Genomic DNA, 22,518 nt, shown 5'->3' with positions numbered 1-22,518 from the left:
AAGAAAGAGTCTCAAAGCAGCTTACAATCGCCTTCCCTTCCTCTCCCCACAATAGACACCCTGTGAGGTAGGTGAGACTGAGAGAGCTCTGAGAGAAACTGCTCTGTGAAAACAGGACTGTGACTAAGTCAAGGTCACCCGGCTGGCTGCATGTGGAGGAGCAGGGAATCAAACCCAGCTCGCCGGATTAAAAGCTGCCGCTCTTAACCACAATACGAAGCTGCGTGTGTAACTTTGCGGAGGATTGTGTTGTAAGTTTTTTAAAAAAGTAAAATGATGCCAATTATAAAATTTTGGGGCAGACAACTATTCTTCTTTTTCATACCCTTTTAAGATCAATGCACTAAAAAGCATTCCAGATGAGATTTAAATAAATGCATGAAAGATAGCCCACACAGCTTCCCCCCATACTTCTTTGCCGGTTCAATTGTGTGGACAGGGGATAAAATGAATCTGTATTGATTTGCTAGATGAAAAAGTTCCTATTCTCTCTTCTTTAAAGAAAAAAATAATAAATGGTGTTTTTAAATTGTGGCGTTTGGGTTCATTTTGCTGGATGGAGACCTGTCCTCTGAGATCTAGTTCTAAAAAAGGGCTTTGGAAACTATGTGACAGTCACAAAGAGTGTACAGCCTTCCTTTCTACACAATCTTCAATGGAGGAAAGAACACCTTGGCAAGCTGTTCTGGGGCCTGATTAGAGAGAGAAGTGAGATATAAATTTAAAATAAGCCTCTTGCGGCAGTGAATCCCATACATTAACCTGGTATTTTGCTTGACCCTTTAATGAAAGCAATTTCAAATAGTGTGAGGGTGGGCTGAGGCATTCTTGTCCCGTCCTCCCCAAAGCCTTTTCAAGTGCTAAAAGAACCCTGAGGATGCAGGTATTTTATCACTTGAAAAGGTGCAAGGAGGAACAAGAGTGCCTCAGCCTGCTACTAGCAAGCCTAGTTAGAACAGAGTGGCCAGCTCTGGGCTGGGAAAACGACCAGGAGAAGCAATGATCACGTGATGAATGCCTGCTGGTGTTCTAGAAAGTGTACGTACATTTAATGGCCAGAACCTCTTGCTTGATTTTGCCTGGAGGAATATTTAAGGCAAGATTGAAGAGGTTGTTCAAGAAGAATTGTAAGAAGTCTTGCTCTATAGGAATTGTTGCAGAATCGTACATGAATTTAATTTTGGCCAGCAAAAATTGATCAGGGAGTTATTGCACGTTTCTGAGCTGTCATCAAATGTTGCCTAAAGTGGGATAAAAGGAGTAAAGGCAAATTGGAGGATCCTACTTCGGCAAAATATGTTGAAATTCTGAATACTACTAATCAAATTCCCAGAAAATTTGCAATTTCCATCCAACTGTCTTTGCACAGAACTGTTGGTGCCTCGAGCACCAGAATTTCGAGCAGACTTTTTCAACCTTTTGACTACAGAGGAACCCCTGAAATAATTTTTCAGGCTGTGAGGAGCCCTGGAAGTGATATCAGATGGCCACGCCTCCCTGCCACGCCTCCAGAAGAGACATGTCTCCAGAAGTGACATCACCACCCGCATTAACGGGCAGGCTCAAAGAGGATGGGAGGGAGAGACAGGAAGTAAGAGGAGGTGGGAGGAAGCATACAGGCTCTACTCCCTCTCAGGCACATAAGCCATGTAAGAACTCACTTGCACTTGAGAGGGGGAGCAATGGAAGCAGCTGGTTTCCTAGCTTGTGGCAGAGTCCATTAAGACAGGTGGGGAAATGTGAACCCCTCTCCAGAGCTCTTACAGATCCCTGGAGGTCTCGGGACCCCTGGTTGGGAATCCTGAATTTAGAGGGATATTTGTTTATGAAAATTGCAGCAACTTTCTCTTCCCTGTACCCCTGCTATTCACTTTTGACTCTACAAAGAAAATCTTTTGTCTTAAAACTTTGCCCTTCGCCTCCTCAATAATCTCTCTGAAGCATCAGAAATGCCCGCATTTGGAAAAGGGATACTGCAAAAGCTATATAAGGACAAATTGTGTGTGTGTGTGGGGGGGGTGTTATTTAGTAGATGCTTTGGCAAGACAACATTTCCTCATCCTCAAATACTGAATCACTTAAAGTGATCATAATACACAAAGCGATGGAATTGTATAAGCAAACAAGAAAAATTACCATGAGCATCAATAGATAGTCACATTGAATATTCTCTCTGTTTTGCTGTGCACTTTTCCACTTAGAAACAGAAATAATGGAAGGAGAGAGAGAGAGAGAGAAGGAGAGCAGTGGATATTATTAGATCAACTGTATAAAAAGGATTCCATTAGCACATCACAGATGAGAAATGAAAGGATTTACGTCCAATATAAATATGATAAAACTGTGCAGTTAAAGTAACATATCCACTTCAGAAGAAGCTCGGCATTGTTAACAAAGGTGGAGGAAGACGGCTGTAATTTTGTTTTATACTTTAAAAAACACATGCTTTGTCATGTGCAGTATTTATGTTGCTGGGGCTGAATGCATTTCTGTTTAGTGGAAGTAAACAATTTGTTCTTCCTAAAGTAAACTTCCTTGTTCATCTCTGTTTCAGTCAATTATCCCCATCTGTCTCTGGAGCATATGAGATGGTACAGTCATGTCACCTACGGATCTTCTTAACATGAGTGCTGGACTTCAGTACATAGCAAATTCATTTATTTATTAATTTACTTCATTTATACCCCCTACTTTTCTCCTCAGTGAGGACTTAAGTGACTTACATCATTCTCGTCTCCTCTGCTTTATTCTCACAATCACCTTGTGAGATCAGTTAGGCTGTGTGAGAGGCTGCAATCAGCCAGCTACTTTGTGTAGCAGAGCGGGGATTTGAACCTGGGTTTCCCAGGCTCTGGTCCAGCTTCCATAGTCCTGGATCCTTGTCCAGCTCCAAGATCCTAAAGTGCAATCGATTGAATGTTAATTTTATTTGGGAAACATACAATATTATACAGCATTGCTTAGTATAAGGAAGTATGTAGAGAACACATCACATATATCCAAATTCAGTCTCATAGCTTCATTATCTCCTCCCTTCAGATGTTTTTTACAGTACTTATAGTGGTATGCGATTAAGGAGATAAATCCCCCTGCTAAAAACAATAACGATTCACCAAAAATGACTCAGGAATTTCAAAACAATGGAACAGGAGGAAAACTGAGCTATGTATTTTGTCCAGTCTTTGATACCTTCTCTCCTTTAGGCTGAGTTTTTCTTGTGCCACAGAAGTCTGAATATCAAAGAAATTGGTTCTATCTCCAGCCATTGGCTGAGATACTCTGGAATCATGGGATGGTCATTCTGATCTCTAAAGCAGGGGTCCCCAACCGCCGGGCCAGGGAACGGTCGGTACCGGGCTGCGGCTCCTCCTTGTCCTCCTCCCTGGCTGCTGCCTCGGAGGCTGCCCTGCCACTCTGCCATCGGCTCACCTTTGGTGCTCTCCAGTGGCCGCCATGACTGGGGCTCCCCCTCGGCATGGCAGCTGTCAGGGGCGCTGGCAGGAAAGCAAGTGGAGCAGAGGCTCAGGCAGCAGTGACGTCCCTCAGCAAAAGACTACCCCCCCCCGCCAGGCCTCAGTAAAATTGTCAAGCGTAGATCGGTCCCCAGTGATATAAAGGTAAGGGACCACTGCTCTAAAGCATACAGCTATGAACAAGATGGGGCTAGGAGCAGAAGAGGCTTCGAGGTTTATTAATATTTCAATTTATAGGCTATCCCTCCCTGGTAGAAGGCTCGAGGCAGCTCATAACACATAATAACATTAAAATCATCTTAAAATATAAAACAATTTAAAATTCATTTCCATGCCAATTTCTGCTTCCCAAGCGCCCCCCTCCCCAGTGCCTTTTTCATCATCTCATCTACAGGCATGATGGTATTCCATTGGCATGGGGGGACTGACAGGGGAGATGGGAAAGAAAGGGGGGCATAGAGACAGGGAGGAGTTAGCCTTCATTTCATCCTGGCTTCTACCATAGACCTGCTGGAAGAATGCTTTTTATAGGTCTTGAAGAACTTTGTTAGTCTCTACTGGGAACTCATTCCAGCAGACAGGAGTGAGGTTTGAAAAAGCCCTGGCTCAGGTCGAGGCCAGTTGAATTCCTCTGGGGCCAGAAATACAAGTTAGTATTGGCAGAGCATATTGCTCTTCTGGGGGCATACTGGGAAAGGAGGTCCTAGAGGTTTGTAGGGCCCAGACCATGTAAGGTCTTGAAGGTTAACACCAGCACCTTGAACTTGATTTGGAACTGTACCAGAAACCAGTACAGCTAGTGCAGGGCAGGTCGAATACGTGCCCTCCAGAGGGTCTTCATAAGTGCCTGTGCAGCCGTATTGGAGATGACCATTGCATAGGTCACTGGCTAGGTCTTTCAAGACCAGATAGGGAGCTATTAGCTTCACTTGACAAACGTAGTAAAATGCCTGGTAAGCTACATTCATGACCTAAGCCTCCATCATCAAGGAGACATCGAGGATCACTCCCAAATTCCTGATGGAGCACAATGCTGAAATTCCCATTGTAGTCAATGGAGGAAGGGGATTGGTTGCCTGAATTGATTGACAAGCAATTAAATTCATTTTTTCTTGCGAAGTAATCATAAATTATAATTCCATCTCTGAATCTGCTCTTTCAGGCTGCCATTCTTTTAAACAAAGTTCCCTGTAAAGTGTACACATCATGAAGCCATCATTAAGTGATAGAAAATAGGAAAAAAACAGTTATGATCTAAATGGAAAAAAATGATGTTTTTTTTAGCCACATTGAGCCAGTTGTAAGCAATCCCACACACTTGTACAGTTCCAACACAAAAAAGTCCATAATATTCCAGAGGAACAAATCCAATTCTTAGTCACATTCATTTTCATACAAGGGCTTCAAACCCTATTCCAAAAATCTCTCAATCTCATTAACAGCTCGAGTTGAAGCATGAGACCCAGTCCCCTTAAATGGTTATTGAGCTTCCAGAGACGTTAAATGTAATTGTCCATAGACAAGCCCTGATCCGCAAACACTGAAGTAATGGAAACGTATTCCACCTTTATGAAAGATATACTGTGTAAAGTTTAACATGGCATACTGTATAGTCCAATGTGATATTTTCCCTCTTAACAAAACCCAGCTGGAAATAAAATTCACTTTGGTGGCCTGGTTAGGTTTTCTTTTAAGGCCTGTTGGTAAATATATTAGTGCCCTTTCTGCTGACAGTGGTATTAGCCTTGTGTTAAGCAGATGGAAATGTTCAAAAGTGTGAACACATGTTTTTCTACAAAGGAACACAAAGCAGTAGAGTCTTTGCATATATTCTAAGGCTGCAGATCTCAGAGCTCAAGGCAGATATTCTCCTGTGATTGGTATCTAAAGGAAGTCAGTTCTGTACACTCATAGACCATTTATGCACTGGGAACTTCACTGCCCCACCTCCTGTGCAGGAGCACAAATCAGGGGCAGATGACATGCACCAGGCCAAATGCTCCCCCATTAATCCAACCTGCAGCCCAGCATAAAACCTCCAGTGCATAAACGGTCATACTGAGAATTACTTCAAGTACCCAAGTCCTGAATCCTGCTCTTGAGAACAGGCTTTCAGATATGAGACTATGTCAACAGAGAGCTATTAAATGGCTTGATTGATACATGTTTCTTTGAGATCAAGATAGGCTTGCCTGCTCCAGGATGGGGAAAATCTGGAGACTTTGAGGGTAGAGCCTGCAGGGGTTGAGGTTTGGGAAGGACTTGAATGGCGTATAATGCCATACAGTCCGCCTTCTTAGTAGCCATTTTCTCCAGGGAGATTGATCAAGCAGAATATGAAGAAAGAATGTAAACCTTTCATGTCTAACCTGAGGAAACAACCCACAGTTGCTTTTTTAAAGTAACTAAAGAATTTATAGCCAAGGTAGGGGGAAAGTTCAATCCTAAGGAAAATGTAGGATTGTGACAATACACATTTTTTACTGCAGCACCCTAAGGAAGAGAACAGGGAAGTTAGGATATGCATAACTGCTCCATTGGGAGCCACATCATTGGATCAACTGGCTCATTTTTACCTCCTCTAACAACAAGAGCAAAATTATACCTTTTAAGTCCATTGGAATCTATAGATTTAGAAGAGTGTAGGTACTGTTAACCCCCAGTCTTCATCCCCACTAATGAATTCCTTAAAGCTCCATACGTAAGACCTTTACTGGCATAATACAGAAAAAAGAGTCCAGTTTGACAAGATAGTCCTTAAAGCTTGTTCCAAATAGCTTTCTTCTGTAATGTGTGTGCTCTATTACCTTATTTAGCTTCTTAGTGTGGACTAGGGTTACCAGCTCTGGATTAGGAAATACCTGGAGACTTTGGGGGTAGAGCTGGGAGTGGGTAGGAATTGGGATGGGGTGGGACATCAGTGGAGTAGAATGCTTTGGAGTCTATCCTCCAAAACAGCCATTTTCTCAGTCACCTGGAGATGAGCTATAATTTCAGATGGTCTCCAAGTCCCACTAGCTACTAGGCACTCATACAAATACATGCCCCAACCTTTACCTTTACCTTTTTACCTTTTTCTACAAGCAAAATGTCAAAACATGTAAAACGAGTGTTTCTGTCTTCATTCTGCTGAAAAATAGGAGGAATCACAAAAATGTGTCAGTCAGTAGTGTCTCTTTGGACAACATCGATGCTGTTCTAGCCCTGACCCAAATAGCCCAGTTTCATTAGTTCTCAGAACCCAAGTATAACCCCTTTTTGGCCCACACCCAGAGGTTCAGAAATTCTAATACAATTTAATTAAACAATGCAAAGAACATTACAGAATACAAGAAAAGGTCAAAATGGTCCATTAACAACTAACATAAGCTAGAGTCTTGTTGAAGTCCTACTTATAATTCATCCTGCACAAGTCATGGCACCGTGAGTTCTGCAAGCTTGAGGCCTTGGGTGTTATCCAAGACTAGAAACTAAGCCCGCTGTAGTGCGAATACAGCGGGCACTAGGAAGGCATCGCGAGGCCAGACCCGAGGCCTGGTCTAGTAGTCCGGGCGGTCGCGGCCTACCTGGTTCTGTGGGGCGTCCAGCTCCAGTGCCAGCAGCTGCCAAGTGACATGGCGAGGTTCTGGGTGCATCCGGGTGGAGTGGCTGGTCGCGGCGGCCTGTTGTGGGGGCAGGGCCGCCGCTCCGTGAGACCGCGCCGGGAGCCACTGGTGGCAGCGTGGCACAGCGTGCGAGGCGTGGCGGGTGCTGCCAGATCGACGAAGGGACCATGGCTGGTGGCTGCAGGTGGCGGCGCGAGCCACTCCCGGTCGCGCAGGCTGGCAGCGAGGCTTGCGATTGCTGGGCGCGGCTGTAGGTGGCAGCGCTGGGATGGGCATGTTCGTGAGGCCCTCCTGGGCGTGGGGGAAGTCGGCGATCTGCGGCGGCGAGGTAATGGCGGTGGTGGCTGGCAGCATGGGCCCGAAGTGGGAAGGGGGCAGATTGGGAGGCGTTCCATGGATCCCGCATTGTCAGGGCGGTGGGAGAAGGCAGCCAGTGATGTTGCCTCCCCCCCAATGGGCAGGGTCCCAGGGGTGGGAAAGGAGCATGGACTTTGATGCGGCGTCCCTGCTCCTTTCCGAAGATGGAGGAGTGGCGGTGCTGGAGGACTGAGAAAGTCCCCAGCCGACCAGGCGAGGCCAGGCCAAGCCGCCTCCCCATTGGTGGCTTGGCCGTGGATGGACACTTGGAGTTTTTATCCTGGACAGGGCCCGCCCTAACTCCTCCCAAACAGCCCTTCGCCTTTTATTTAATCCGCTCCGCAGGAGCGGTTTAAAGATGCCACAACTGTTCTCTTCAACAGGCAGGAGTTCTTCCTACTCCCATGGGGAATGATTTCTGCTCTTTTCCTCTAAGTCAGGGAAAACATTAGTTAACTCTTCCAACAGTTATAAGTTCCTTTAGTTCTGTCTCAGCTATCTTTTCAATAACTAGCAGTCACCAAGTTCTTAGCCTACAGACACCAAGACTTACTAAGGTCTTGGAATTCAAGAGAACCTTCAGTTCTCCTCTTGTCTTCTCCATTTCCCTTTTTAGTTAGCACACTCCATTCATTCCACTACCTCTACCAATGCATTACCATAAGGCTTTGCTTGGTATGCAAACTATTGACAGCTTGTAGCAAAGCTTTCTGCTAATTAGGTCTGGCCCAGAGACTCTTTACCAGCAGAGGCCTATATTCAGAACAGGCATGTATAAGCAGGGTTGGCCCTGGAAATTATTTGGGTGGGAGACAACGATTTCAATCCTAAATGAGGTTGACAGTTCTGGGTTGGGAAATACCTGGAGACTCTGGGGGTGGAGCCAGGAGTGGGGAAGATTTGGGATGGGGAGTTTAATGGAGTATAATGCTATGGAGTCCACCCTCCAAAGCAGCCATTTTCTCCAAGTTATCTTTAGTCTGGAAATTAGCTATAATTCCAGGGGTTCTCCAGGTCCCACCTAGGGACTGGTATCCCTAAAAGATTTCGGATTATAGCAATATAGACACAACTTGACTGCAGGGCCCCTAAGCAGAGGCAAACACCTTTTCTTGCCTTGAAAACCTCACGGGGTTGCCATAAATTGGCTGCAACTTGGTGACCAAAAAGAAAAATCTGTTCTAAAGGTATCATATCACAAACACTTCATGCCTGGATCCTCTTACTGAAATACCCACTTTACACCTTGCTTCTGTGAGGCCACCACTTCCCTGGAGTTGTAATTCAGAGGATCACTTTCATATTATTTGATACTTCTAATTCCTTCTGTGAATTTTCAGAAAGTTGCCTGATTTCCAATGGGAAGTGTTTAGAGATATGTAAAAGGCACACTTACATCTTTCTAGATGTTTTGGTTTCTAAACCAGAGTGGTTTAATTTTACTATTTGTAGAAAGGAGGCCTCACATGAGAAACCTTTCCTTGTTAACACCTATTGAGGCCTCCAACCAGTTCCTATCTTAGGTCTTTCCTCTAACTCTATAATGTCTAGCTTTGCATGTTAACTATTTTAACACTAGACTTGATGATTGAATTCAAGTTGAATATTGCAGCTTTGGAATCCTGCTGTAATGCCGCTAATGGCCGTACTAAAATCCTGTATGCTATCAACGAATGCATGGCATTTTTACTTTGAACATTTTCATTGTTCTCCTAATTACTTCAGTAAGAATTACATATCTAAACCTGAAATAGCTCAACATTATATTTTAATCTCCCCACCCCCACCCCCCATCAACCTTCTTTATTCTCATGGTATTTTAGAAGTATCCTTCTGGGCCTTCTTCAAATCCAATCAACCACACAAAAGAAGTTGGTTTGAATCATTAACCATATAACTAAGAGATCTAGGCTGCAATCCTAAGGATACTTCTCTGGAAATAAGCCTCTTGAATAATACGAGCCTACTTATTTCCAAGTGAATTTTAGGAGTGTTCCCATATACTAGAAATGATTCCAAATTCAGCTTTTTGTGTTTGCTGATAATTCTGACTCAAACTATGCAAAGTTTTCATGACATACACTGTATCTTCTATTTTCTTCCTGCCTCCTGGTATCTTTGTCCTCCAAACCCACATACAAAACCCACATACCAAACCCACATGCCTGGGACCCACATACCTGAGGCCTATAGCCTTATGGCTCCCGCAGGACTCTACTCTCAGTGGATACAATTTTGTTGGTGGTTTCTGGCCCGCAGGATATTTGCCTGACCTCAACCAGAGCCAGGGTCTTTTTGGCCTTGGCCCTGACCTGGTGGAATGAGCTCCTGGAAGAGCTGAGAGCCCTACAGGAGGTTGCCTGTAAGATGGAAATCTTCCACCAGGTCTGTGGTTGAGGCCCAGGTGTGGAAGATCTGGGAGCCCCTACAGACTGAACATCCACCTGTATTAGGATTCTTGGCACCTCTGAATCACAGAATCACAGAATCATAGAGTTGGAAGGGGCCATACAGGCCATCTAGTCCAACCCCCTGCTCAACGCAGGATCAGCCCTAAGCATCCTAAAGCATCCAAGAAAAGTGTGTATCCAACCTTTGCTTGAAGACTGCCAGTGAGGGGGAGCTCACCACCTCCTTAGGCAGCCTATTCCACTGCTAAACTACTCTGACTGTGAAAATTTTTTTCCTGATATCTAGCCTATATCGTTGTACTTGTAGTTTAAACCCATTACTGTGTGTCCTCTCCTCTGCAGCCGACAGAAACAGCATCCTGCCCTCCTCCAAGTGACAACCTTTCAAATACTTAAAGAGGACTATCATGTCCCCTCTCAACCTCCTTTTCTCCAGGCTGAACAGTCCCAAGTCCCTCAACCTATCTTCATAGGGCTTGGTCCCTTGGCCCCAGATCATCTTCGTCGCTCTCCTCTGTACCCTTTCAATTTTATCTACGTCCTTCTTGAAGTGAGGCCTCCAGAACTGCACACAGTACTCCAGGTGTGGTCTGACCAGTGCCGTATACAATGGGACTATGACATCTTGTGATTTTGATGTGATGCCCCTGTTGATACAGCCCAAAATGGCATTCGCCTTTTTTACCGCTGCATCACACTGCCTGAATGTTTTGCCCCCCTGAGGTGCTGGGGGAAGGAAGGGAGTGGTTGGGGTGGGACTGGGGTTTTCATTGATTAGTCGTTGGAGCTGGTTTTTGGTCTCATATGTAATTGGGTTTTTAATGTTTTTATTGTAACTCCCCCTTCAAGGATCGCTGCCTTGTTGTGGCAAGGGGGCTTGCGTAGTTCAGTGAAGCTATGAGCTATGCCGTGCAGGGCCACCCAAGACGGACAGGTCATAGCTGAGAGCTCTGACAAAAGGTGATCCACTGGAGAAGGCAATGGCAAACCACTCCAGTATCTTTGCCATGAAAACTCTATGGACAGTTCCAATAGGCATAACGATATGACGCTGGAAGATGAGCCCCTCAGGTCGGAAGGTGTCCAATATGCTACTGGGGATGAGCAGACGGCTAGTACGAGTAGCGCCAGAATGAATGAAGCGGCTGGGCCAAAGCCGAAAGGACGCTCAGTTGTGGAAGTAACTGGTGGCGAAAAGACAGTCCGATGCTGTAAAGATTTGTATTCCATAGGAACCTGGAACGTCAGATCCATGAATCAAGGCAAGCTGGACGTGGTTAAACAAGAAATGAGAAGACTGAACATCGACATTTTAGGAATCAGTGAACTAAAATGGACAGGAATGGGTGAATTTAATTCAGATGACCATCAGGTATACTACTGTGGACAAGAATCTCGCAGAAGAAATGGAGTAGCATTCATAATCAATAAGAGAGTAGGAAAAGCAGTCTTGGGATACAATCCCCAAAATGACAGAATGATCTCAGTTCGAATCCAAGGCAAACCATTCAACATCACAGTGATCCAGGTCTATGCCCCAACCACTGCTGCTGAAGAGGATGAAGTTGATCAGTTCTATGAAGCCCTACAACACCTTCTAGAAGCAACGCCCAAAAATGATGTGCTTATCATCATGGGGGATTGGAATGCTAAAGTAGGAAGCCAAAAGATAACCGGGATAACAGGCAAGTTTGGCCTTGGAGTACAAAATGAAGCAGGGCACAGGCTGGTAGAATTTTGTCAAGAGAATACAATGGTCATAGCAAACACTCTTTTCCAGCAACCCAAGAGACGACTCTACACATGGACATCACCAGACGGTCAACACAGAAATCAGATTGACTATGTGCTCTGCAGCCAAAGATGGAAAAGTTCTATCCAGTCAATAAAAACAAGACCAGGAGCTGATTGTGGTTCAGATCATGAGCTTCTTGTTGCAAAATTTAGGCTTAAATTGAAGAAAGTAGGGAAAAGCACTAGGCCACTCAGGTATGAACTAAATCATATCCCTGACGAATACACAGTGGAGGTGACAAATAGATTTAAGGAATTAGATCTGATAGACAGAGTGCCTGAAGAACTATGGACGGAGGTTCGCAACATTGTACAAGAGGTAGCAACTAAAACCATCCCAAAGAAAAAGAAATGCAAGAAATCAAAATGGCTGTCTGAGGAAGCTTTACAAATAGCTAAGGAGAGAAGGGAAGTGAAAGGCAAGGGAGAAAGAGAAAGATACACCCAATTGAATGCAGAATTCCAGAGAAAAGCTAGAAGAGATAAGAATGCCTTCTTAAATGAACAGTGCAAACAAATAGAAGAAAACAATAGAATGGGGAGGACCAGAGATCTTTTCAAGAAAATTGGAGATATGAAGAGAACGTTTCATGCAAAGATGGGTATGATAAGGGACCAAAATGGTAGGGACCTCACAGAAGCAGAAGAGATCAAACAAAGGTGGCAAAATTATACAGAAGAACTATACAAGAGCGAGCTTAACATCCCTGATGACCACAATGGGGTAGTTACTGACCTGGAGCCAGACATCCTGGAATGTGAAGTCAAATGGGCCTTAGGAAGTCTGAGCAACAATAAAGCTAGTGGTAGTGACAGCATTCCAGTTGAACTATTCAAAATCTTAAAGGACGATGCAGTAAAAGTGCTACACTCAATATGCCAGCAAATTTGGAAAACTCAACAATGGCCACAGGATTGGAAAAGGTCAGTTTACATTCCAATCCCAAAGAAGGGCAATGCCAAAGAATGTTCAAACTACCGCACCATCGCACTAATTTCTCATGCTAGCAAAGTTATGCTCAAAATCCTACAAGCTAGGCTCCAGCAATATGTGGACCGAGAACTTCCAGAAGTACAGGCAGGATTTCGAAGAGGCAGAGGAACTAGAGATCAAATTGCCAACATACGCTGGATCATGGAGAAAGCTAGGGAGTACCAGAAGAACGTCTACTTCTGCTTCATTGACTATGCTAAAGCCTTTGATTGTGTGGTGCACAACAAATTGTGGCAAGTTCTTAAAGAGATGGGAATACCAGAGCATCTTATTTGTCTCTTGAGAAATTTATATGCAGGTCAAGAAGCAACAGTGAGAACTGAACATGGAATCACTGACTGGTTCAAAATTGAGAAAGGAGTTCGGCAAGGCTGTATACTGTCGCCTTGCCTATTTAACTTGTATGCAGAGTACATCATGAGAAATGCGGGATTAGAGGAGTCACAAATTGGGATCAAGATTGCAGGGAGAAATATCAACAACCTCAGATATGCAGATGATACCACTCTAATGGCAGAAAGTGAAGAGGAACTAAAGAGCCTGTTGATGCGGGTGAAGGAGGAGAGTGCCAAAGTTGGCTTGAAACTCAACATCAAGAAAACAAAGATCATGGCATCCGGCCCTCTCAATTCCTGGCAAATAGAAGGGGAAGAAATGGAGATAGTGACAGATTTTATTTTCCTGGGCTCCAAGATGCAGATGGGGACTGCAGCAAAGAAATTAAAAGACGCTTGCTCCTGGGGAGGAAAGCTATGGCAAATCTAGACAGCATCCTAAAAAGCAGAGACATCACCCTGCCAACAAAAGTGCGTTTAGTCAAGGCTATGGTCTTCCCAGTTGCAATGTATGGCTGCGAAAGTTGGACCATAAGGAAGGCCGAGCGTCAAAGAATTGAGGCTTTTGAACTCTGGTGCTGGAGAAGACTCTTGCGAGTCCCTTGGACTGCAAGGCGAACAAACCAGTCAGTCCTAGAGGAGATCAGCCCTGACTGCTCTTTAGAAGGCCAGATCCTGAAGATGAAACTCAAATATTTTGGCCACCTCATGAGAAGGAAGGACTCCCTGGAGAAGAGCCTAATGCTGGGAGAGATCGAGGGCAAAAGAAGAAGGGGACGACAGAGAATGAGGTGGATGGATGGAGTCACTGAAGCAGTAGGTGCAAACTTAAATGGACTCCGGGGAATGGTAGAGGACAGGAAGGCCTGGAGGATCATTGTCCATGGGGTCGCGATGGGTCGGACACGACTTCGCACATAACAACAACAACAATTGTAACTCACCACAAGATGATGTGCAATAGCAGTAGGTAATAAATCCAAGTAATGAATGAATGAATGAATGAATGAATGAATGAATGAATGAATGAATGAAAACCTAAAATTGAAAAAAAAATGGTGGTGGTGATGGAGCTGGTGTGACTCACCATAAACTGCAATCTGACAACCACTTATGGTAAAATAATAAACAGAGGATAACATGCCATCTGGACTGTACCACTTCAGATGGTGGATGAAGTTCCCATGACTGAGAGCCACATACACATACAATCCCCCCCCCCCAGTTAATTAAAATTTAGCTATAAGAATCTGCTCCAGAGAAGTAAAACTAGCCTCAACCAGGGCCAGTGCTTTTTTAGCTGTGGCCTCAGCCTGCTGGAATCCTCTCCCTGGTGAGATCAGGGCCCTCCAGGACTTTAAAGAGGGGGGCCTGCAAGATGAAGCAGTTCCATCAGACTCTTACAAAATCTCATGAAATCAACAACACCTGCCGCTTAACTAGACAAACTTGTCCTGATCTGAATGGCCCAATCTCTTCAGATCTTGGAAGTTAAGTAAGGTTGGCTAGTGGTTACTACTTGAGAGAACCAAGGTTGCCAGGAAGGCAATGGCAAGCCATCTCTGAACATCTCTGGCCTTGAAAACTCTATGGGGTCATCATAAGACAGTGACTTCACTGCACTTCCACCACCACAAAGCCTTACCTTTCGATCCCAGCTAATACTTCTCACCCCTTCTCAGCTGGAGCTTCCCCGTTTGCTTACCTCCTTAAAGTTCTTGTCACTATTAGCTATATGTCCTCGCAGTCTCTGGAGCCCACTAGGGTTGATAATAGAGGTGCCAGTCCTGAAGTGTCTTCCACACTTGCATCAAATTATCCCAGTCATGATAATAATTTTGATTGATATTTCCCTTGTCTGTCCAGCATGTCACACTAGATCATCTCAGATTTTCCTTGAGATAATCCACTGCCATGAAGATTTGCTGAAATCATTAGCCCGTATTAAGAAACCTTCCATAGTGCTGCTGTTTGGAAACTAATTCCTGAGCCATTGCCTCTCCCCCATACAACAAAGCCTACTCTATTTCAATCAAAATAACCCCTGTCCTTACTGAGCAGAGTTTTTTCCTTATAAAACAAAGCTTAAAGACCTCCTGCTCTCCGCTGGCTGCTATCATAGGCAGCTGCATTAAGCATGTCTATTGGCAGACACTACAAGCTATATAGGCTCGCAAAGACTATTAACTATACAGTTTTTTAAAAACAGAAAAAAGGAAAAGCTAACAATGAAATCTGCCAGACAATTGTGATATAGAACATTTACTGGTGTGGTCCCCCCAATTGAAGTCTACGGACATGACATCCGTAGTCCCTCCCCACGGACTGCGCCTGTTAGATGGGCAGTGGCACCAGAGCACTGAGGCGCATTCAGTGCTCTTGCATCACTGCCGCCAGTCTTCCAAGGCTGCTCCCACCCTCAGGAGAGTGGAGGGGGCTTCTCTGCCCCCACTATGCCTCCCAGGCTGCTCTCGGAGGGAGCAGAACCAGCCGCCGGAGAATGGTGGGGGTGGGGTCAGCCCAGCGCGACCCGCCACCAGGTAAGGAGAAGGGGTGGGGTGGGGGGAGGAGGGAGGGGGCAGGGAACAAGGATTCTCACCCCTTATGCGGATGTTCCACATTAGGGGCAAGAATCCTTGTCAATAGATTTATTTTTTCTGTTTACATATACTGAAACCAGATTACAAGAGAATTTTCTTTCAGAGTTTTGACTGACATCATTGAAAATGTTCATCTGCCTCATGCTACAGGAATTAGATGATCTCACCTGTATGAGCATCTCCCCAGATTGATAGCTATTCATTCCATTGGGGGCCTGCACAAGAAGCCACACCAAGGATTGTTCCCAAGCTTATTTCAGCTAAACATATTTCAAGTGTTTTAAAGGCAACTTTCAATGCACTCTTTTTGTGGCTGACGATGGAGAACAAACGTGCCAGCTCGACCACCTTTCTGACCTGTTTGAAATATATTGACGTGCAGTGTTGACACCTCTCTGCATTGTCAAAACATCATGGGCCCTGCCAACACCTTAGTAACATATTCCAGATCCTCAAAACATTCATCTTACAAAAAGCAACAACATGTCAATGCTGCGTCAACTTCTGGCCATAGTGGCTTTGACGTATTAGTCTGTTTTCCACTGATTGTTATAACATAAGTCAGTTGGTAGATTTATGCTGATATTGCAACAGTGGGAAAACCTGAAGCTCACTGGAATCTTTCTGATGCAAGCAGCTAGGAGTATGTCTTGTGAAGGGTGTTTCCAGGAAAACGAGGAAGCGGTGATCAGAAATCAGCACACATTTTGCTGTGGCCATTCTTCTGGACAGAAGATGCATCCCATCACAATCAGTCCAGTACCTGTTCTTAGTTCTGTGACTTTTTAACAATTCTTTCCTAACTATTATATTAAAATGCACATATCACACACAAGATTGCCACCTCAAGGATGTTCAATCTTCAAATGAAAAATGCCATCCCTTATTTCAATAGAAGAAATACTGCAGGTCAACCGAATAGTGTGGTGTACTGTTGACATGCAATGTGGAGGTTAGTGATTTTCATGAATCTTAACATGATGGACGATAGAGATTCGTGTGGCTTTTCTCTTTCAAAAGAACAGTTCTTTCCAAATAATGGAGTGAGTGGATGGCTAAGGTAACCCTTGAGTAGTAGAGTTTTCTCAGATGAGCCAACCATTCTTCTCAGCAAAGTTTGGCACTTTCCTCTTGCTTAGGAGCTTCCCTCCAATGTCACAGTATTATGTTAAGTGGAATTATGCTCTTATAAGCCCTTTAAGGTCAACTGTTTTAGAAGGGCGTAATGCTTTTGGAGCAATAAGTGGCACTTCCTCAAATGGAAGAGCCACTTAACTTGGCTTCCTAGGATCAACCCTAGCAGAATGTAGGGCTTGCAGAATTACAGCGTATCTCCAGACTACATAAATCATCTCTAGCAGAGAAAATGGCAGTTTTGGAAGATGGACTATAGGACATCACATCTTCTCTGAGTTCTTTCCCTTCTCCAAACTCTACCCTTCCCAGGATGATGATGATGTTATCCGTTCAGTTGTGTCCAACCCTCGGCGATTCTATAGGAAAGTTTTCTCCATTCATCTCTGTCAATGACCACTGTCAACACGTATCCTTTTGCCACTGACCATGCCGAGCATTAATGATTTTTCTAATGAGCCTGATCCCATGATGTGTCCAAAGGAAGTGAGCCTTAGCCGTAATATCTTCCCTTCTAATGACATAGTTGGTTTGCTCCTCTCTAAAACTATCTTGTTGGTAACTTTGGCTGTCCATGGGATTCGCAGCATTCGTCTCCAACACCATAACCATATCCCTCCCCAGGAACCCCAGGAATGCACCAAACTAGAGTTGGCAACCCAAGCAGAGTGGCTTAGCCCACCCCACTGAGTCTTGAGTTGGGGCCACTTCAACGGTCACTGCACGGAGAAGACAAAAAACATATCCATGTGGCACTTGATCTGGTATGCGAAGGTTCAAAAGGATGTCACATATAGTTGGAAAAGATGTGCAATAAAATGCCTTTGAACCCACCAACAGAAAATAATATATTCCCAGAAATAGAAATTAAATTTTCAATCATTATTACTTGGTGCTTTAAATAATATAAAATGCATAAAAGAAACATGCAAAGATTAATAAAGTGATTCAAATGCAACCTCCCTCTCCTCAAACATTCAGAGGACGAAATTCTAAACATAGCTTCAGTTTTTTAACAAAGCTGCCTGGTGGTATGGTAGCAATTTGGTTTTGACTGCAAGTTAGAGTTGCCCTTTGGTGAGAGAGAAAGCTGTACTTCATTGGTAAATAGGGCTTTTCAAAGCAACCATTGGGCATTCTATATATCGCTATCTATCTACCATAAATACGATAACCATGTGTCTAGGGTGGATCCTATATGGGGCAAGCAGAGTTGTGCGAATGGATTTTCCCTCCTCCCTCTCCAACTGAAATCTGTAGCATCCCTTGAAACTGAACCTCATGATGTCAGCAGGTTCTTGGAAACAGCATTGGGAGACAGTGGCATCTGAAACAGGAGAAAGAATCGAACAGCTTCTCTAGAGAAACGGCATGGAAGTTTTCAAAATAATTAAATCACTGAAAATCACTTTTCCCTCTTCAGCTTGCTTGAAATTTGTGTCAGTTTTGTACTTCACGGCAAGAATGCAAAAAGTTGTTATGTGTTCCACAGGGAGCTGCCACCAGGTAGAACAACGTGCGACAAACCCGTAGTAATTGCTAAAACTCATCAAAATCTGCCAAAAGGAAAAGAAGTATTAAAAAGTATACACTACGGCTTGAAACTTAAAACTTTTAATTATGCCACAATATACTGCGTCTAGAGTTGCCAACTCTAGATTGGAAATTTCCTGGAGATTTGGGGGCGAAGCCTTAAGAAGATAGGGCTCAGGGATGGGTGGGAACTGTGGTTGCCAACTCTAGGTTGGAAAATACCTGGAGACTTTGAGGGCAGATCCAGGAGTGGATGGGATTTGGGGTGGGGCGGGTTCTCAGGGGAATATAATGATAGGGAGCCCACCTTCCATAGCAGCAATTTTCTCCAGAAGAACAGATCTCTGTCTCCTGGAGATGAGCTAGAATCCCCAGGTCCCCTCGTAGAACCTCAGTGGAATATAATGCCACAATGTCTTCAGACATTTTCTTCAGAGAGGAACTATACCTGTTGTCAGGAGATCAGTTGTAATTCCAGATCTCCAGGCCCCACCTGGAAGTTGGCAACTCCACTGCATAGAGATCCTGGGCTACGTGTGCTGGAACAAACAGAGAGCATCTCTTAAGGACAGCACTTTATTTACTTCCATATAAGGACATGCTTGTCGGTGTAATGAAAGGACCTTCCGGAGGTAAATGTTCCCGATCTCAGTACCACCTCCACAGGGCTCTGTGAGAGCCAATAAAACCTGGAATTGCTATAAAATAAGCTTGGAGAAATAATCAGACTCTAGGATGGCAGCTGAGCTCTTTTTTTTTTTCCTTCATGGAATGAGCAGCGTATGATTACGGTTAAAAATAAAGTTCGGTTTCCCCTCCCCTTTCCTTCAAATGGATGCAGGTGGGACTGTAAAACCTCTCTCGTATGAGTCAGAGAACCAAGCTTGGCAGAGCTAATGGTGCAACTTTAAAAATAGAGCTGCAATTAAACGAAACAACAACCAGAGAAAAAAGGCTGTTCTTTTTCCAGTAACTAATCCACTGGTTATTGCTTGAAATTAATTAAAAATATTTTACCTGGATCCCTATCATAAATGCACTAAAGGGGGGGGGGCGGGGGAAATCATTTGGCAGAAAGGAATCTGAAACTACTCCAGAACTACCAGAGAGCCTCTTCCCCTGAATTAGGCAGGAATAAAGAGAGTTACTGCAAGAGTTCTTTCAGAGGGGCAGAACTGGTGTGAGGCTTGTGCCAATGGCGGTAGCAAACAAAAAAGAGGAAAATCATAGCTCTGTGTTTTATTTGGAGACTCTCTCTCTCTCTCTCTCTCTCTCTCTCTCTCTCTCTCTCTCTCTCTCTCTCCTCTCCGAGCCTGGGTTTGGTTCCTTGATCCTCCACATGCAGCCAGCTGGGTGACCTCAGAGCTCTTTCAGCCCCATCTACTTCACAGGGTGTCTGTTGTGGGGAGAGGAAAGGGAAGGCGACTGTAAGCCGCTTTGAGCCTCCTTCGGGTAGGGAAAAGCGGCATATAAGAACCAACTCTTCTTCTTCTTCTTCTTTTGATATAGCAGCCCCATCCCTTCGGGTCTCAGGGTAACATACATAGTTCTCCCCTCCTTCATCATTACAAAATTAAATTGACACAATCATTCAGTTTTGGCTGTATGTTTTTAGCTTGCAAGTGTTTTTCTCTTATCCCTCCTCCACAGAGCTCTGGGTTCTCCCTTCTCCATTTTATGTTCACAATAGCCTTGTGAGGTAGGTGAGAGGAACTGATTGGTTTGAGTCAATCCAGAAGCTTGGTAGAAGGAATTGGAAACTTGAATTAACTTCCAAAGTGCTAAAAGTCAGGGAGTATAGAGTTTGGGAGGCACAGAGAGCTCATATTCCTCCAAATGTGCACTGCATATACAGATAGAACTGGAATTGGGGTCATTGTGGGTGAGCAGGGTGTTGTGAATATCTTGTATTCTGCAGGGGGCTGGACTAGATGACCCTGGAGATCCTTTCCAACTCTGTAATTCTAGATAGGCAGGCACAGGAAGCTGAGTTAAGCCTATTGAAATAACCCATATGTAGTCAATTTGTCTAAAGTTTTGGTCCTGTTCATTTTTCTATTATTATTGTAATAATTTAAAATGATAAGGGAGCAATTTGGCTTAGTCGCCATAATTTTTAGGAATGTTTCTGATTGTCAAACACTATAAAGAAGGTACGGTAAATATTGAAACAAAGTCCGATGAGTAAGTTGTGTGGAATGGCCCTTTAAGAGGTTTTTGATAACTACAGTTTAATTAACAAGGCGTTTTGTGAACAGGATGACGGCAGACTGTTCCTAACCTTCACATTCACTAAATTATTTTGATCAAAATCACCTGCCAACATTCAAGTCCTGTTTACATTCCAGTCTGCCATTCTGTCCACAAAGAAACAGCAAGTAGGTTTTGTCCTGGATCCTTTTCCAACAGTTGTGTTGTAACAGATACAACTCACATGAGGCCAATCACTCCCAAAATACATTTGCTCCAGCAGACTTCAGAAAAACTCGGTATTGCCATGCTTCTGACTGATCAATTCAAACACCATGGCATTTATTCTCGTTCTCTGTACATAGGAACTTTGCTTTTTCCTGTTAGATTATTCTATTACGGTCTGGCACTCAGTTTCCTATAACCCATGCCTGGACTGTACCACTTCAAATTTCAACAAGTGGCCCACTAAGATGAAAAATCCATCAACTTAGACATCTAGCTGCCAATAAAAATTCTAGCCTAAAGTTTTCCCTGATGAGCTAGATATATACTTGCAGGAATTATTTTGTAAATGGAGGATGAATCAATCCTGTGAATCCCACCTGCAGTCTGAAGTGGTACCACATGGACACAGATTTAGTACCTCATTGGAAACTATTCCTGTCAATACATATGTCCATGTCTTCACTCTGACTAGGATTTTCTAAAAGCATATGAAGGACTGCATTTCCTGATTTAAAAACACGTTCCAGTCATTGCCCCTGTTCTACAGACTGGAAAGGAGAACATGAAAAACAAACTCTGTCATTATCTCAACTTCCTTTTGCTCATTTTGTTGATTCACAATTAGCTTTCAGGGCTGGGGGGTGAGCTTTTGAGAGCCAAAGGTCCCTTCAACTGATATGTCAGTCAAAATGGAGCGCTGGTGCTGAAAAGCTAATGCCCACAACATCTTTTTGATCTCTAAGATGCCACTGGACTGGAATCCAGCTGTTACACTGCAGACCCACCCAGTTCCTTGCTTAAAATTGATTCACAATGTTTATTCTGGATAACATTTTTATATAAGAACATCCGATATCCAAATCTATTCCAATACACCCAAACTAAAAGTGAACCTGGTTGTCTGTGTTTATGGTGGTCTGCCGTCATGGTATATGAATTTGAGGTCACCTATTTGTACGGTTCTGACCTGCCTGCCTCTTTCTCCTACTACTTCCCCACAACAACACCTAATAAGTACATGGACCTCATTTTCCTTTCAGTATAATAGCCAGGCATTGTGCTGCACCCAGAAATACCCTGTTCACACCACCATTGCTGCCTCATCAACCAATAAACTTCAATTTGACAATGTGGCGCAGAGTGGTAAGGCAGCCATCTGAAAGCTTTGCCCATGAGGCTGGGAGTTCAATCCCAGCAGCCGGCTCAAGGTTGACTCAGCCTTCCATCCTTCCGAGGTTGGTAAAATGAGTACCCAGCTTGCTGGGGGGTAAACGGTCATGATTGGGGAAGGCACTGGCAAACCACCCCATGAGTCTGCCATGAAAACGCTGGAGGGAGTCACCCCAAGGGTCAGACATGACTCGGTGCTTGCACAGGGGATACCTTTACCTTTACCTTTAATCAGCTACCAAAAAGAGTGTTAATAAACGCATTTGGGGTCATGGATGCTGTTTTCTCAAACCCTTTATGAGTTACAGAACATTACTGACTGGGCAACAGATTGCTAGCCTATGGTAAGGAGTAAGCCATATAAGCCATTCAAAAGCCTTCCCACCCTTTCCAGGCAGGCATTTGCCTACATGGGACTTCCTGAATAAGAATTTGTGGGGTATCTTCTCAGATTGGGTTGATAAAGGACTGTTGTTGCTGGGAAGAGACAATTAGGCCTGATCTTTGGACTGGTTAGTCCATGAGGAGTTTGTCAGAATAGGGTAGATTCATCATGATTGGTAGGGTAGACTAGCAAGCCCACTGAGCATCAGCCCATCATGAATGCGAGCAGTGGTGTTGGTTGAAAGGAGATGTCCTTGGTGTTGACCAGTATCAACCAAGCCTTCCTTTTCTTCATGGCATGCTAGGTGAG

Source organism: Paroedura picta, chromosome 3, assembly GCF_049243985.1.
Source record: "Paroedura picta isolate Pp20150507F chromosome 3, Ppicta_v3.0, whole genome shotgun sequence".
In the NCBI taxonomy this organism is placed as follows: Eukaryota; Metazoa; Chordata; class Lepidosauria; order Squamata; family Gekkonidae; genus Paroedura; species Paroedura picta.
The sequence above is the reverse complement of the archived record's forward strand: the minus strand, read 5'-3'. Positions refer to the sequence as shown.